General features: G+C 42.1%; 1 non-coding gene across 1 annotated transcript; it reads right to left on the reverse strand.

Moving 5' to 3' along the window:
- Positions 1–14,621: 14,621 nt before the first annotated feature.
- Positions 14,622–14,694, reverse strand: TRNAG-UCC (transfer RNA glycine (anticodon UCC)). Its single transcript has one exon. It is a non-coding gene; the product is annotated as a tRNA-Gly (tRNA).
- Between the last annotated feature and the right edge of the window lie 1,685 nt (positions 14,695–16,379).

Genomic DNA, 16,379 nt, shown 5'->3' on the forward strand with positions numbered 1-16,379 from the left:
CCTGATCCAGGGATCAAACCCATGTCTCTTACGTCGCCTGCATTAGCAGGCGGGTTCTTTACTACTAGCGCCACCTGGAAGCCCAACACTTTGAGGGTTATTACATACAATAGTTACACCTGACATACCTGTAAAGTTTTCTAATTTTTGTGAAATTTTGTCTTCAATCCACTTCTATAGAAGCAATGGAGCATCCTCCAACACTGTGAGTTTCATTTTCTCTTTGTGTATCAGAATCAGTCACTAAGGTTTTTTATCTTTTTGTTGGCCTAGTATTCATATTGTCTGAATCAGAACTATATTCTGAAGAACTATCATCTTCTGAGATACTAGTACATATGTCAAGCAGAGAAAGTATCTGCATAAAATTCACTGAAAAAGTCTTTACTCAAAATTTTGTGCTGTGTCATTTTTGAAAATTTTATGTTTATAATATATGCAAGATTGGAATAAAAACCTAATGGAGCAAAATGTAAATGATAATGACAATAATAAATTGTATAATGAATCTTTGATCAATTTTAGACTCTAACAACTGCTCATGGTGGTGTTAATTCTATCACTCTCTAAAAACATATTGATACATCTCTGGTCAAAAATGTTCAGGTAGCAAAAGACATATTAATTCATCTCTAGTCAATAATGTATTTTAAATTATCTACTTTCAGCTTTGTCTCATGCAGATACAAGTACATCGGGACAGTAGCTTATCAATGCTCACTGTTCTTTTAAAAATTATAGGTTTTAACAGAAAAGAAAGACAAATCAATAAACAATATCAAGGAGAGCAAAGACCATGGTCTCAGTCTTGAGGACAGCTTTCAGAAGACAGTGACTGGGCTTTCCTTGTCTTTGATCTTGTTTTCTAATTGCCCAAAAGTGCATTGTCACAGATGGGACATTTTTGCTAGATCAAGGAAAAGATGAATTCTGTGGCTTAGGAACAACAGTTTCTTCAGTTCCTGAACTACAGGCAGGAAACGGTCTTTTTGAGAAATGGCAACTGGATTGCAGGCATCTTTCTTCCCTAAAAAGATGAAGTGGACCCTCTACCAGCCTCACCACATACAACCCTTGCTTTATGTTAACTTGGGTCGCAATCTTAGAGACTCTGTCCTTGATCTCTGAACTTGAAAATCTCTTGTAATACTGTAAATTACCCTCATTGGCTTCCCTTTTTGAGCTCTAGTGAATAATCCAAGTGTTCTCAAATTTCTGTGCTAAATATGTTCCTCCAGGGATCTGCAGTGAAAATGAAGCGTTGTTTTACCACTGAACACTGCGTGAACCCAGTCCCTGCTTTGATTTCGAAGCTCCGACCATATTTGAGGCAATTCCCCTGGCTTACAACTGTGTCTGGCGTCTTTTCATTGCCTCTGGGGTCAGGAGCCTGACTGCATAAAGGTGGGGTGAGAACTGTGGCCTGCTGTAAGGAAGGGGAAAGTCATTGCTTACTTACCCAGTAAACTGGGGGCGTCAGTAAAAAAGACACTGAAAACAATCCCCTCTTAAGACAGTCAAACACGAGAAATGCACGGCAGGGTAGTGCGCGCATAATAGATGCTCAACCAGTGTTTGTTGAATGGATAGCCTGGGGCAGCCGAGGGCGGCTGTCGTGCTACTGCCAGCTCAGCCTCTCTGGTGGCAGCCTCCGTTTCTCTTTATCTTCTCAGACCTTTTCTTCATCCCCTGCACCCTCATAACTGCTGGCCCATTGTTGCCCTGCCTTTTCTTCTCTGCTGCTGCTGCTAAGTCACTTCAGTCGGGTCCGACTCTGTACGACCCCATAGATGGCAGCCCACCAGGCTCCGCCATCCCTGGGATTCTCCAGGCAAGAACACTGGAGTGGGTGGCCATTGCCTTCTCCACCTTCTTCTCTAACCCAGGGGAAAAGACAAGGACTGGTTTGGGAATCGAATTCTTAGGCTGGACTTGACTGATGGTAATTAAAGGACATAAAAAGGAGGATACTTCAGAATCAGATCCGCTAGGATTGAACCTGGGCCGTTGGCAGTGAAAACGCAAGTCCTAACCACTGGACAACCAGGAAATTCCTATATCTTTCTCAATTAGTGTTTTTGTTTTCTTAGGGTAAATACCCAGAGGTGGAATTGCTAGATTATATGGTAGTTCTACTGCAATCTCATTTTGTAAAGTGAAAATAAACTGGCAAAATTATTTTTAAGAATACATTTAACCTGAAAGATTCAAAATAATATCATTTCAACACGTAATAAATATAAAATATTATTTATGAGATATTTTGCTTTCTGTTTTCTATACTAAGTCTTCAACCTCAGATGTGTATTTTAAATTTATAGAACATTTTAATTTGGACTAGACACAGTCTTAAGTGCTCAATAGTCACATACAGCCAGTGGCTATTGTACTGGACAGCAGAGTTCTGGACGAATCATAGTTAATATGTTAACCACAGTTCTATTTGATTGACTGAGGCTGCTGCATACTGGGCTTTGTGCTGGACACTAGGAATAAAGAGGTAATTGGTGGTAATTGTAATAACGATGATAATGATTATTAAATTATTAATATAACTTAAAAAAGAATCAGATCCCTATGCGGCTTCTCTCAAATGCAGACATAGACACCTGGCTCTAGCTTGGCCTTTCCTGTCCAGATGCTTGGGTAGGTGGGATGGTCATCGGTGGCCACAGGGCTTTCGTAGAAGAATATCCGAGATGGGCTTCTTGTGCTTTGTAACCCACGGGGTTTAAAATCAGCTGTGTTCACAGTACATCTTATTCCAGCCATCTTTGGATGACTCATAGGCTGGTGATTCTGGGACTGGGAAGTGTTCTTCTCTTGCTTCTCAGCTTTTTAGAACACGCTTTGTGTCTGTGTGTTGCGTCACTTCTGGTTTTCATGGGGCCACAACTCGCGGTTAAGTTAGTGGAAAACAGAGCGTGACTTCTCTTAAACTCTTCTGGGCCGGTGTCTACTCTGGAGGTGGTTTCTCTTTTCTCTACCTTCAGGATAATTCCGAGAATTCAAAGAAACTTTGGTATCTTTTGGATTCCAGAAACGTGTATCTGCTGGTGAGACTAAACATTCATGCACGCTTAGTGTGAGTGAGGCTGAGTCATGAGTTGTAGGGTCAAATTCAACGCTTTAATTAGGGCCAAGTCCACTTTGATGTGTCTTCTTTCCCACTATGTTTTCTCTTCTGAATAGACTGGAATCATATCAACTATATGTTTAGCTTAAACAAATGCAATTATACTTGGAAAATTTTGCTCCCTCCCCCACGCAGTGAGCGCTTCCCTTGGGACATGCAGGAGACGATCGAAAACAGCCTGCCCTTCCCTCGGTTGTCTTAGTTCCCGTGTGCTGCTCGTGCTATGAACTTTTCCTCCTGTTGAGTGGGGTTTTGTTATTGATTGATATAACATATTGTTGTTACCATATAGTCTCTAAACAGAAGCCAGGTCTCTGATTTTAACCAAAACCATGGTCATCTGTTTTACCTGTGGAGGAAAATCTGGGCGTGTTGGCCTGAACTGAGGGACTGTGTGTTTCCTGCATGGTGCCCTCCTTAGGGATTTTCTAGGGTCATTTTGATCCTATGTAATTTTAACCCTAAGTGCTGATTTTAGAATCTCTCCCCTAAGATGTCACACTGTGGTAATGTCTGGTTTCTCTTTCTGGTGCCTTTTGTGACATAATTCAGACTGCTGACATGCTGTATTCCTTTTTTTTTTTTTTTTTTTTTAAATTTTTGTGTATTTATTTTCTGGCTGTGCACAGGCCTTTCTGTAGTTGTGGTGAGCAGGGCTACTCTCTAGTTGCGGTGAATGGGCTTCTCACTGCGGTGGCTTCTCTCATTGAGGAGCGCAAGCTCTAGGGCTGCAAGCTTCCTGGAGGTTCCTCGTGCCAAGTAGTTGCAGCACAAGGGCTCATTAGCTGTGGCTCCTGGGCTCTGGAGCACAGGTTTGGTAGTTGTGGCACTTGGTCTTAGTTGCTCCATGGCACATGGGATCATCCCAAATCAGGGATCAAACCTGTGTCTCCTGCATTGGCAGGCGGATTCTTTACCGCTGAGCTACCAGGGAAGCCCCTGCGTTCCCTTTTTAATGTAAAATATTTTCTAGTCTTCCTAGGTGATGAGAATATAGTTGGAGCTGGTACTTGTTGCCTTCTCTACATGTGCTGTATAGAGTCTATAGAACCTTACTGTTGATCTGGGACATTATGGAGGAAACTTAGAGCCATGCCCAGAGTTAAAATATCGGACGAGCTCCACGATGCTCTTTTAGAGCTGACTGATGAATGCTTATGCCACAAGATACTAAAAGTCATAAAAATAAGCTAAGATTTCACCAGAGTTCCATCTTTCCATGTTCTCTTTATCATGGATCATCAGTTGTTATAATAAAAGGAAAGGTCTTCCCTGGCAGGGGCTTGGGAAATACGTTGAAATCTGAAGATGGACTTTGTCTAAATGAAACTCACATAAAGCCAGGCTTCCTTGTATAGCTCTAATCTCTTGTAAGTACAACTTTCAACAAAAGGTAACTCAAGAAACCTTGAACAATAATCTAAATATTTAACTTAAAAGGTTTATTTTTAAAATATCTCAGCGATTCATGGGGTCGCAAAGAGTCGGACATGACTGAGCGACTGAACTGAACTGAACTGATAGCAATTTCACATAGTGAAATCATACAGAGAGCTTCCTAAAATTTCCTTTTGCACCCTTTTCCTTCCCACCAGCTTCTCACTCAGGACAATGGTGAAATTTTCTCTTGTTCCATGTGGAGAGCACTTTTGGGTGTGCTCTCCCACACCACACACTCATTTCCTCTAGAATGTGTACTCTCTAGCCCTGGTGGGTTTCCCTGTGAACATAAGCTACCCTTGCCCCAGAATTCTGGTGAATGAAAATTTCATATCATTTTGAATGTTTTGCTGTTATTTACTCTTTGATCTTGGCTTGAGACACATTGCTTGTTCTTAAGTTGATATAATGTGTTCAGTCAAGTCTTCTAAGACCCTGCAAACCAGATCAACCTACATTCACTCTTTCATTAAATCAGTGGGGCCACTACAAGGGGAGGTGTACAGTTCTAGTTACAGTATATACCAGACAGTGGGCCCAAAGCAGCACTCCTCACTTCCTCTCTTATTCTCTCTTTAGAAATTATGTTGTTTAAAACAGCATGCCTCCCAAAAGTCATACGAAGTGGTAGCATGCATGCATGCGTAGTCGCTTATAGTATGTCTGACTCTGTGACTCCATGGACTGTAGCCCTCCAGGCTCCTCTGTCCATGGGATTCTCCAGGCAAGAATACTGGAGTGGGTTGCCATGCCCTCCTCCAGGGGAATCTTCCCTACCCAGGGACTGAACCTGCATCACCTGTGTCTCCTGCGTTGCAGGAGGATTCTTTACCACTGTGCCACCAGGGAAGCCCCTGAAGTGGTAGGTTTAGATGGAAACGGGTCTGACTGAATGTGGCAGCTCTAAATACGATGGTGGTGGTGGGGGCAGTTGCTAGTGCCTTTTAGGTCTGGGTGTGACTTCTACTCCCAATCATTCTCTGAGTTACTGCCAGAGCAGAATGTATGGCTATGGGTCCAGGGGAGAGGAAAACAGCTAAGGCTACTTGATATATCTTTATTTTTTATACAAGTTTGCTATAACATTTATAGAAGCATCTGTATTAGGGTTCTCCAAAGAAACAGGATGTGTGTGTGTATAATATATATATGTGTATATATATATTTGGCTCAGGTGACTGTAGAGGCTTACAAATTCCAAGATCTTCAGGATGGGTGTGCAAACTGAAGACCCAGGAGAGCTGATAATGTAGTTTTAGTCAGAAGGCTGGCAGGCTTGAGATGTTTCAGTTCAAGTCTGGAGAGAGGAGAAAATTGATATTTCCACTTGTAGGCAGTCAGGCAGAGGAAATTCTCTCCTACTCACCCCTTTTGTTCTATTCTGGCCTTCAACTGATTGGATGGGGCCCACGCACAGTAGTGAGTGCAATCTGCTTTACTCAGGCTATCCGTTCAAAGGTTAATCTCATCCACAAACACCTTTACAAACACACTCAGAATAATGTTTGATCAAGTATCTGGGTACTCTGGAGCCGAGTCAAGTTGACGTATAAATTTATCCATAATAGTATTTACAAGATTGTGGGAGTATATAATTTACAATTAAATTTCCATTTATGTACATGGATGGGGCTCAGATGGTAAAGAATATGCTACAATGCGGAGACCCAGTTTTGGTCCCTGGGTCATGAAGATCCCCTGGAGAAGAGCATGACAACGCGATTCAGTATTCTTGCCTGGAGAATCCTGTGCAACAGAGGAACCTGGCAGGCTGCAGTCCATGGGGTTGCAAAGAGCTTGGCACAATTGAGCAACTTTCACACTTTTGTGTATGGGTATCCCTTGATGGATAAGTAAGTAAGTGTTAGTCGCTCAGTTGTGCCCGACTCTTTGTGACCCCATGGACTGCAGCCCACCAGGCTCCTGTGTGCATGAGATTTTCTAGGCAAGGATACTGGAGTGAGTTGCCATTTCCTTCTCCAGGGGATCTTCCCAACCCAGGGATCGAACCTGGGTCTCCTGCACTGCAGGCAGATTCTTTACCGACTGAGCTACAAGGGAAGCCCCCCTTGATGGATATGATCGTGTTTTTATTTTTTTTTTTTTATTTTTATTTTTTTTTTTTGTTATTTTTTTTTTTATTAAATTTTAAAATCTTTAATTCTTACATGTGTTCCCAAACATGAAACCCCCTCCCACCTCCCTCCCCATAACATCTCTGTGGGTGATCCCCATGCACCAGCCCCAAGCATGCTGTATCCTGCGTCAGACATAGACTGGCGATTCAATTCTTACATGATAGTATACATTATAGAATGCCATTCTCCCAAATCATCCCGCCCTCTCCCTCTCTCTCTGAGTCCAAAAGTCCATTATACACAGCTGTGTCTTTTTTCCTGTCTTGCATACAGGGTCGTCATTGCCATCTTTCTAAATTCCATATATATGTGTTAGTATACTGTATTGGTGTTTTTCTTTCTGGCTTACTTCACTCTGTATAATTGGCTCCAGTTTCATCCATCTCATCAGAACTGATTCAAATGAATTCTTTTTAACGGCTGAGTAATACTCCATTGTGTACATGTACCAAAGCTTTCTTATCCATTCATCTGCTGATGGACATCTAGGTTGTTTCCATGTCCTGGCTATTATAAACAGTGCTGCGATGAGTTCAGTAAAAGGAAAGGCATGGGAAAGCTGTAATAAAATTATTTATCTCATGTGTTTTTCTCAAAGGGTTATATTGATCCGGAGATATCTTTTCTTCCACTCCATTTAACAATTTAGGGTATATATTTTATATTGCTGTTCTTGACATCAGGAAATAAGATAGTTCTTTCTCTGTTCTATGAAAAGATGATGTTCTTTTTCACCATAGAAGGTGCTATATCCACTCCATAAAGTCTCTACATGGTTTACCCACCTCAAAAGGAGTAGTTAGACCAGAGTTTCTGCCTGAATGATAGCTTAAAGAAAGCCTGTGGTTTTTTTTCCCCATTTGATTCATCTAACTTGTGTTGTCTCAGAGAAAGAAACCTGCTTAAGCTGACTCACCTCAGTATGATGCCTTTGGGTTTTGTATTGTCAGCTTTCTTCATCTGAGAATTTGACTGAGAGACAAGTCTGTCAACAGACTGGTGGTTATTTGGGCCACAGTGCAGGGAAATACCTTTTGGGTGGGACAGGCTTTCTGGGTGTGGGGCTCTTTCTTTCAGAGGTGGCTTCAAAAGAGGGGTGGAAATATAGCTCCTAACTTTCTTAATCCAATTAACTGGGAGGCAAAATATGCTGTAATGTTGTTATTTTTGTGGTAAATCTCAGAGATCTTTGGACCAGTAACTGGCCAGTGGGCTTTCCTGGTGGCTCAGCTGGTAAAGAATCTGTCTGCAATGTGGGAGACCTGGGTTTGATCCCTGGGTTGGGAAGCGCCTCTGGAGAAGGGAATGGCCACCTGCTCCAGTATTCTGGCCTGGAGAATTCCATGGACTGTATAGTCCATGGGGTCACAAAGAATTGGACTTGACTGAGCAACTTTCACTTTCAACTGGCCCAAAAGAAAGACTCACAAGAACTGTTGGCTTCACCAGAAGTCCGGGTTCATTCTTATTGCTGCCCTTTGTGTCTTCCAACCAGACTGCTTGGTCACACCCAATCCCTTTCTCACCCATGTCCCGTCCTCGGTGTGGCTGGTACAAGTGCACCTCATTGCTCCAGATCTTCTCCTGGGCTGTTCTTTGTACTCATCCAGAGCCTCAAACTTGACCATTGTCTTTCATTTCTAGCTCTGTGCTTGCCCCTTTTGGTTGATGAGATTTTCAGCTTCTTTCTCTTCTTGACTCTTCTCTAATTCTCCTCATTTCTAAATCCTTGAAATAAACACCTCTTCCAGCTGCACTCTGGACTCTGGGGCCTCACCCTGTGCTTCCTTACCTAGGCCACGGTGGGAGGGGTAAAGGAAGAGAAATCCAAGAAATATCCGATGATGTCCAATTTTCAAAAAATCCTGCGCTTAACCCCATAACTAACTTAAGAAATAACTTTAGAAGCAGAATCATTTTATAGTGATTTGGATCGACAGCGTTAGTCACTCAGTGGTGTCCAACTCTTTGCGACCCCATGGGCTGTATCCCACAGGCTCCTCTGCCCTTGGAATTCTCCAGGCAAAAATACTAGAGTGGGGGCATTATATTCGCTTTGTATTTACATCTTGTCAAAATAAACTCTACAAATTTATTTGTTTTTAGAGTGCTTTTTTGTTTTTAAGGAGCTTCCCAGGTGGCGTGTGGAAGAATCTGCCTGCCAATGCAGCAGACACAGGTTCAATCCCTGGGTCAGAAAGATCCCCTGGAGAAGAAAATGGCAACCCACTCAAGTGTGCTTGCCTGGAAAATTGCATGGGCAGAGGAGCCTAGTGGAATACAGTACCTGGGATCGCAAAGAGTTGGACTCGACTGCGTGTGCACACATACACAGACACACACACACACACACACAGATTTGGATTAAATTTATATATAAAATAAGTAAATATAATTATTTCATTCCTACATTATTTTCTTTTCCAGACTTGTGCTTGCTCAGGTCATAATTTTACTCCTGTAGAATGTTAATAGTAAATCACTAAGGGAAATGTAAAATCTGATAAGCAGCCTTTAACATGAATGGGGTAGAGGGCGAAGCCAAAGGGAGAAAATAAGGAAATTTGAGAAATATCTATTTTGGAATGGATAATTTTTAGATTATGTATCTATCTAGTAAGTTCCCAGCATTTTGAGGAGCAACAGGAGTTTGATGACAAAAGAATTAGGTGACTAAAACACCCAGGAACCCAATCCTAGTAATTAGCCTTATTTAGGTATCACAATGTTACTTTGCTCAGGGACTCAAGCAAAAAAGTCTGTCTTCCAAAGTTTTCTAAATAATGAAACATTGTTTTAGTTGAATAAAATTTTTCTACTGCAAGAAAACTCTTTGTCAGAAGGAATTAAGAATTAATTATGCTCATATAATTGGACTTGGTTTTGCTCATTCATAGTGAAAAATGGTGGTGGCTTGCATTGTTTTCACCCTGGGGCTTGCTGGTCATAAAGCACTCTAAAAACAAATTAATCTGTAGAGTTTATTTTGACAAGAAGTAAATACAAAGGTAAAGCATAGTTTGTGTAGTACTGTTATCATGGCACTCTTGGGCTTAATTTATATATAAAGAAAATAAAAGAGCAAACATAACTTTCAAGCTGATTGCCTGTAAAGAACTTAATTGAAAACAGTTTTCCCCTTTAAAAAAGTGATTTATTTTAAATGTGCTTTTAAAAACAAAGGTCTTATTGATAACGATTTTAAGTAGATTATCTCAATGTGGGGTTTAAGTAAAAGGTCAAATCTTGTCGAAGTATTTTTGGTATGACTCAGTTCTGATCACAGACACACTTTATCAAGAAAATGAAATTAGTTAACATTTTCAGGTTTGAGTACTTGTTTAAAGAGGCAGAAACTTTTTTTTTTCTTCCCACAAATAAAGATTTCAGGGAGAGAACTTTGATTAAGAAACATGGAAAATTAAAAATGCTGTTGTATACGTGTTCTTTAAATAAGTTAATACTATATGAGAGGGGAAAAGCATTGGCTATGCTACACTAGAAGGAAGTTAATGCAGATGTGTAATTTTTGCAGCGTGGTCCGATGAGTCTCAGATCTTTTTTGCTTGAAATTGATTGCATTTATTCAGTTTGTCCAACTAAAGGGCCTACATTTTGTATCAGAAAATGTGGAACTTTTAATTTAACATAGGAGTTGATCTTTCCCCTACCCTAGACCCCGTCTTGAGCGTCTGTGACTTGCTTTTCTCCTGGATCTAGTATGATTCCTGCAATTGGCCAATGATGGTTATGCAGCCAGTCACAGTAGGGCAGGCTCCATCTGCTGATGGGCTGTGTGACTCAGCACCCACAGATGCTTAGTCATTTAGCTCTTTTCCCAAGGAATAAGCCCCAACCCTTTGAGCAATTAACCTTTGTGAGCCTAGAGGTTCATCAGAAGCAGGGCAGAAAGGATCTTTTCACTTTCCTTCTCAGTCCTGCTGCTCTCCCCGGCTTTGTGAGTGACATCTGAAGTCTGTACTCAGCAGAGAACAAGTGGGACTCAGGTCCGTAGAAGGCACTTCTTGGTAAAAGCTCTGAGCATCCTAAGCTATTAAGCAACAAGAGTCTATTATTCCTACTTCTCCCTGACGGGGAAGCCTCTTTAACATTGAACTTCATTGTCTTTACCCCATTTCCTGCTAAAAGGAAGTGGTTTTCCTTTAGGAGTCTGAGCAGGACCAGAGCTTGGGTGGCTAAATCCTCCAAGCCTCTCTTCTGTTTGCACCGCTAATAACCTCTGATTCCCTGGTGGTTCAGATAGTAAAGAATCTGCCTGCAACGCAGGAGACCCAGGTTTGATCCCTGGGTTGTGAAGATCCCCTGGAGAAGGAAATGGCAACCCACTCCAGTGTTCTTGACTGGAGAATTCCACGGACAGAGGAGCACGGGTCATAAAGAGTTGGACACAACTGAGTGATTATTACTTTCACATTTCACAGTCTCTGATTAGATGTGAGAGATACTGCCAGGCTCTTCCTGCATTTCCATCTTAAACTCTGGGGAAAAAATGCCAAATCTTGGCTCCTTCCCCTTTAAAATTGTTCTTCCGCTTTGCTGTGTATATTGGGGTTAGAAATACTGACTAATGTTATGCCCCACTTGCTTTCAGCTTGCCTGTTCTCCATTACCCCCTTTTTCCTTCCTGACAGAACCCTGATTTTTTTCCTTATTGACAGCAGCATGCCCAACCCCGGGCAGTGGATCATGATTGGTCTAGGCTAATTAAGATATCTTTCGCAGTCTCCTTTGCAGGTAGAGGTGGCTGAGTAACCTAGTTCAGAATAGCAAGACTTAAGTAACAGAAGTCCACTGAGAGGAAGTGAGTGGGGAGGGGCAAGAGAAGGCAGATTTCAGGGAAAATTTTTGTGCTCCTGATAAAAGGGTACAGAAATTGCTGGGCTTTTTTTGCCCCTTTATCTTGATGTGACTGGAAGTGAATTGCATGGGGCTGGTGCAGCTATTCTGTGACCATGGAGTACAAGCAGGCCTGACTCTGTTATGTGAGAATGATAAACCCACACCCACATAAGCTACTGTCATTGCCTTCCATTACTGGGTACAAAAATTTTTAAAAATTAATTAATTAACTTGAATTGGAGGCTAATTACTTTACAATATTGTAATGGTTTTTGCCATACATTGACTTGAATCAGCCATGGGTGTACATGTGTTCCCCATCCTGAACCCCCCTCCCACCTCCCTCCCCATCTCATCCCTCTGGGTCATCCCAGTGCACCAGCCCTGAGCACCCTGTCTCATGCATCGAACCTGGACTGACGATCTGTTTCACATATGATGATATACATGTTTCAATGCTATTCTCTCAAATCATCCCACCCTTGCCTTCTCCCACAGAGTCCAAAAATCTGTTCTTTACATCTGTGTCTCTTTTGCTGTCTCACATACAGGGTCATTGTCACCATCTTTCTAAATTCCATATATATGTGTTAGTATATTGTATTGGTGTTTTTCTTTCTGGCTTACTCCACTCTGTCTAATAGGCTCCAGTTTCATCCACCTCATTAGAACTGATTCAAATGTATTCTTTCTAATGGCTGAGTAATATTCCATTGTGTATATGTACCACAGCTTTCTTATCCATTCATCTGCTGATGGACATCTAGGTTGCTTCCATGTCCTGGCTATTATAAACAGTGCTGTGATGAACATTGGGGTACACATGTCTCTTTCAATTCTGGTTTCCTCTGTGTGTATGCCCAGCAGTGGGATTGCTGAGTCATATGGCAGTTCTATTTCCAGTTTTTTAAGGAATCTCCACATTGTTCTCCATAGTGGCTGTACTAGTTTGCATTCCCACCAACAGTGTAAGAGGGTTCCCTTTCCTCCACACCCTCTCCAGCATTTATTGCTTGTAGACTTTTGGATCGCAGCCATTCTGACCAGTGTGAGATGGTACCTCATTGTGGTTTTGATTTCCATTTCTCTGATAATGAGTGATGTTGAGCATCTTTTCATTGGGTACAAAATTTTTAATTGAAACACACTTAAATGGAGATATGAAAAGAAAATACAGTTTATTTAGTTTTTTATAACTGATTTCATCTTCTTCCCCAGCTTTCAGGTTGGAAATGATGGTGGTGGAGGTGACAGTAGATACTGGCACTTATTAATTAATGATAATTTAATTTATTTGGGGTAGATGACCCAGTGGTTTGATTTTTCTTCCTCTACCCGTATGGCTCTCCAAGATGATATCTGGAAAAATGCGCAGGGTTTCTTAAGCAGTGGCATGCTCTAGCTGGCTTGCATCAGCTTACCAGAACTGATTATTTAATTTTGGGGAATTTTGCAAGTCAGTTTTAAAATACAATATTCAATAACAGCTAAGTCGCACAAACTTACAATGAAAGAAAGAATACTGACAAGAAAAGTAATACTCAGAATTCACCACTTCCTAATTTTTGACTATACTTTACTGTTATCTGTGCTATTGAAGTTCTATCAATCGTATCTGTAAGCTACTGTAAAATTGTAGCTTCTATGAACCTCATCTCTTCCCAACTCTATGTTCAATGGTGCAAAGGTAAAATCTTCCTTGGTGGCAGTCTTTACACCATGGATATCTCTAAATACCACAAACCAGTGCTTTTCCTCTCTGGAGAGTCTGTTGTTAAATATTTAACTTATTAGAGCATCACTGGTGTTAAGTGACCTCAAGGTCTGTGCAGAGGCTTAGGCCTTTGTGTTGCCCCCTTTCTGTACGTCAGTGTCACCTCTGCAGGTCACTGACCAGCTGCTGGTATCAGCTTCTGATGAGCCCGGGCCTCTCCCGCAGTCTGGTCGGGCCTTCGTGGCTGTTCTTTGGATGACCTGACTCACCTCATCTCTTGCTGACACCACACATGCTCCTGAGGTCTGTTGGGATTCTTATTTATTCCCAGACTGGGTGGTTTGTTCTGCGGTCCTTGGTCACAGGATCTTTCCACTGCTACCCTGGCAACCTCCATGGAAATTCATCAGGAAGCCCTCCATGGGGAACATCGGAATTTCTGGATCCTTTCTATTCATACGGGAGCTGAGGAAGACTTCAGGGTGCTACCTCAGACCTTTGTATTCTTTTTCTCTTTCTACTTTTTGGCTGTGCCACGTGGCATGTGGGATCTTAGCCCCCCAACCAGGGATCGAACCTGTGCCCCCTGCAGGGGAAGTGCAGAGTCCTAACCACTGGACTGCCAGGGAATCCCCACAGATCTCTTTCTAATCAGCATTTCCCCTTCCCCTCTCCCCATGAGACTCCTCTATACTGATGAGAAAACTATTCTGGATGAGGTTTCTTCTTGGAGCCCCAGTAGGAAATGGGGGCAGGAACCCCTCAACTTTGGACTTTTCCCTCAGCTTTTACCTAATGACCTCTTACTTTGAGATTTAGGCCCAAGGCAAAGAAACCAGGCCACACTTGTCTCTCTGCTTATGTCTCTTATTTTGAAGTCACCATTTACTGGAAAGTTTAATTTCCCCTGTTGACCGGGAGGAAATATTTCTAAGTCATTCCCTCCTTTCTGTGGAGTTGCTTTTTCCCCTTCTCTGAGGGCATAATGGTGGAAAGGCTGCAGAAAATCTGATTTATAGGAGAGAATGAACTAAGAATACAACTTAACATATATAAAAAATGATCCTCATCACGCTTATTCTTATGCATTGTCTTGCCCAAAACTTCACTCTTCAGAACTCCATTAACTGCTCCAAGGTAATCACAAATCTAAGAATGACGACTGAGGTGAGGACTAACTGACAGGCATTTGTCACTGAAAAAGCACTGAAAAATGTCGAGTAGCTGTATTACCCTTTATGTATCAGTACTTAAAAAGAGATTTTTTTTTTTTTTGACTGTGTTGCACAGCCTGTGAGTTTTTGGATGTGTTGCACAGCCTGTGAGATCTTAGTTCCCTGACCAGGAATTGAACCCTGGGCCCCTGCACTGGAAGTGCAGACTCCTAACCACTGGACCACCAGGGAATTCCCAGAGATCTTTTGTAATTAATAAAATTGTTGAATATTTTTGGGTATTAGAAATAAAAGTGGGTGTAAAAAAATAAAATGGTCTTTAAGAGGTTACAATATACTGTTGCAGGGGCAAATTAGGCTCTAGGCAATGACTGTTGCCAATGCTTCACTGTCCCCACTTGCAACAATTCTTTCAGTGCCCCGGCATCTCTGTGACTTCAGCTGAGTCCCAGTCATCTGTCAAGCAGTCACTTCCTTTGCTAATTTGGTTTAAGATGTCACAACCTCCTTCATTTCATTTAAAAACTTAAATGTGCTCTTGTTCGTATTGGTTATAAATGACAATTCATGTTCCTTTTAAAGAATTTATTTATTTGCCTGCATTAGGTGTTAGTTTCAGCATGCAGAATATTCAATCTTTGTTGAAGCATGTGGGATCTTTTAGCTGCAGCATGCAGGATCTTTATGGAGAAGGAAATGGCAACCCATGCCAGAATTCTTGGCCTGGAGAATCCCCTTGGACAGAAGAGTCTGGCAGGCTACCGTCCATGGGGTGCCAAAGAGTCAGACATGACTGAGCAACACAGCACATGCAGGATCTTTAGTTGCGGCACGTGGGATCTAGTTCCCTGACCAGGGATCTAACACTGGGAGCTGCATTGGGCGCAGAGTCTTGGTGTACGTGCGTGCCAAGTTGCTTCAGTCAAGTCTGGCTCTGTGCAACCCCGTGGACTGTAGCGCGTCAGGCTCCACTTTCTATGGGATTCTCTCATGGGCAAGAATAGGCGAGAACGCTGGAGTGGGCTGCCATGCCCTCCTCCAGGGGATCTTCCCACCCCGGGGATGGAACCCACTCTCCTGTGTCTCCTGCACTGGCAGGTGGGTTTACCACTAGTGCCACCGGGGAAACCTATCTTGGTGTGCATCTTTACTAATTATTCTACAAGTTGCCTTAAGCGGCTGCAGGATATAGGTCACATCCATTTTTGCCAGTTATAAACAGTGTGTTTGTGGTTTAACAATAACTTCAGACCCTTAACCATTAACATTCAGAACTTGTTGCAGAGTCGCAATCGAGCACACACACACACAGACACACACAGACACATAGACAAGTCATGGGGAAGTGATTTTTGGCAGGGAGGTCTTCTTGGTGTGCCTAAAATCACTGCATACCTTTGTTTTGCTTCTCAAACTCAGACCCTTCCCCCCTCTTTTACATCAATCAAAATCCTCCCTGTCTCTCGGGGTCCACTGACGTTTTGCCCATTTAACCTTCAACTATCTTGCTCACAGTATTCTTCCCTTTCCCTGAATCCCTCATTACATGTGTTGTTCATTTAGTACTCATTTGTACATTTTCTCAAATTATTGCCAAACTGTTTAATGTCTCGTAGAAGTGTTTAGGGCCAGAAAGCACTTTCACGATCACCCAGTTTATTTAAAAAATGAGACCCAGAGATCTTGTTATTACAAAGATTCTAGAGTTTGGATTAAATCCCTGTTCCCCTGACTCCCAATCTGGCTTTTCACTATCTCAGATTGCACCTCCTCATTGACAAAGCTAGCTAATAAGCCTTAAATGCTAGGAGCTACTATCAGCACATTCTCCATTTTAGGGATGAGGAAACTGATGTGCAGATAAGTTGAATACTTCAACTCAAGGTCAGACAGTTGGTAACCACGTGGAAACTGGC

This window comes from Capricornis sumatraensis, chromosome 12 (assembly GCF_032405125.1).
Source record: "Capricornis sumatraensis isolate serow.1 chromosome 12, serow.2, whole genome shotgun sequence".
Classification (NCBI taxonomy): Eukaryota; Metazoa; Chordata; class Mammalia; order Artiodactyla; family Bovidae; genus Capricornis; species Capricornis sumatraensis.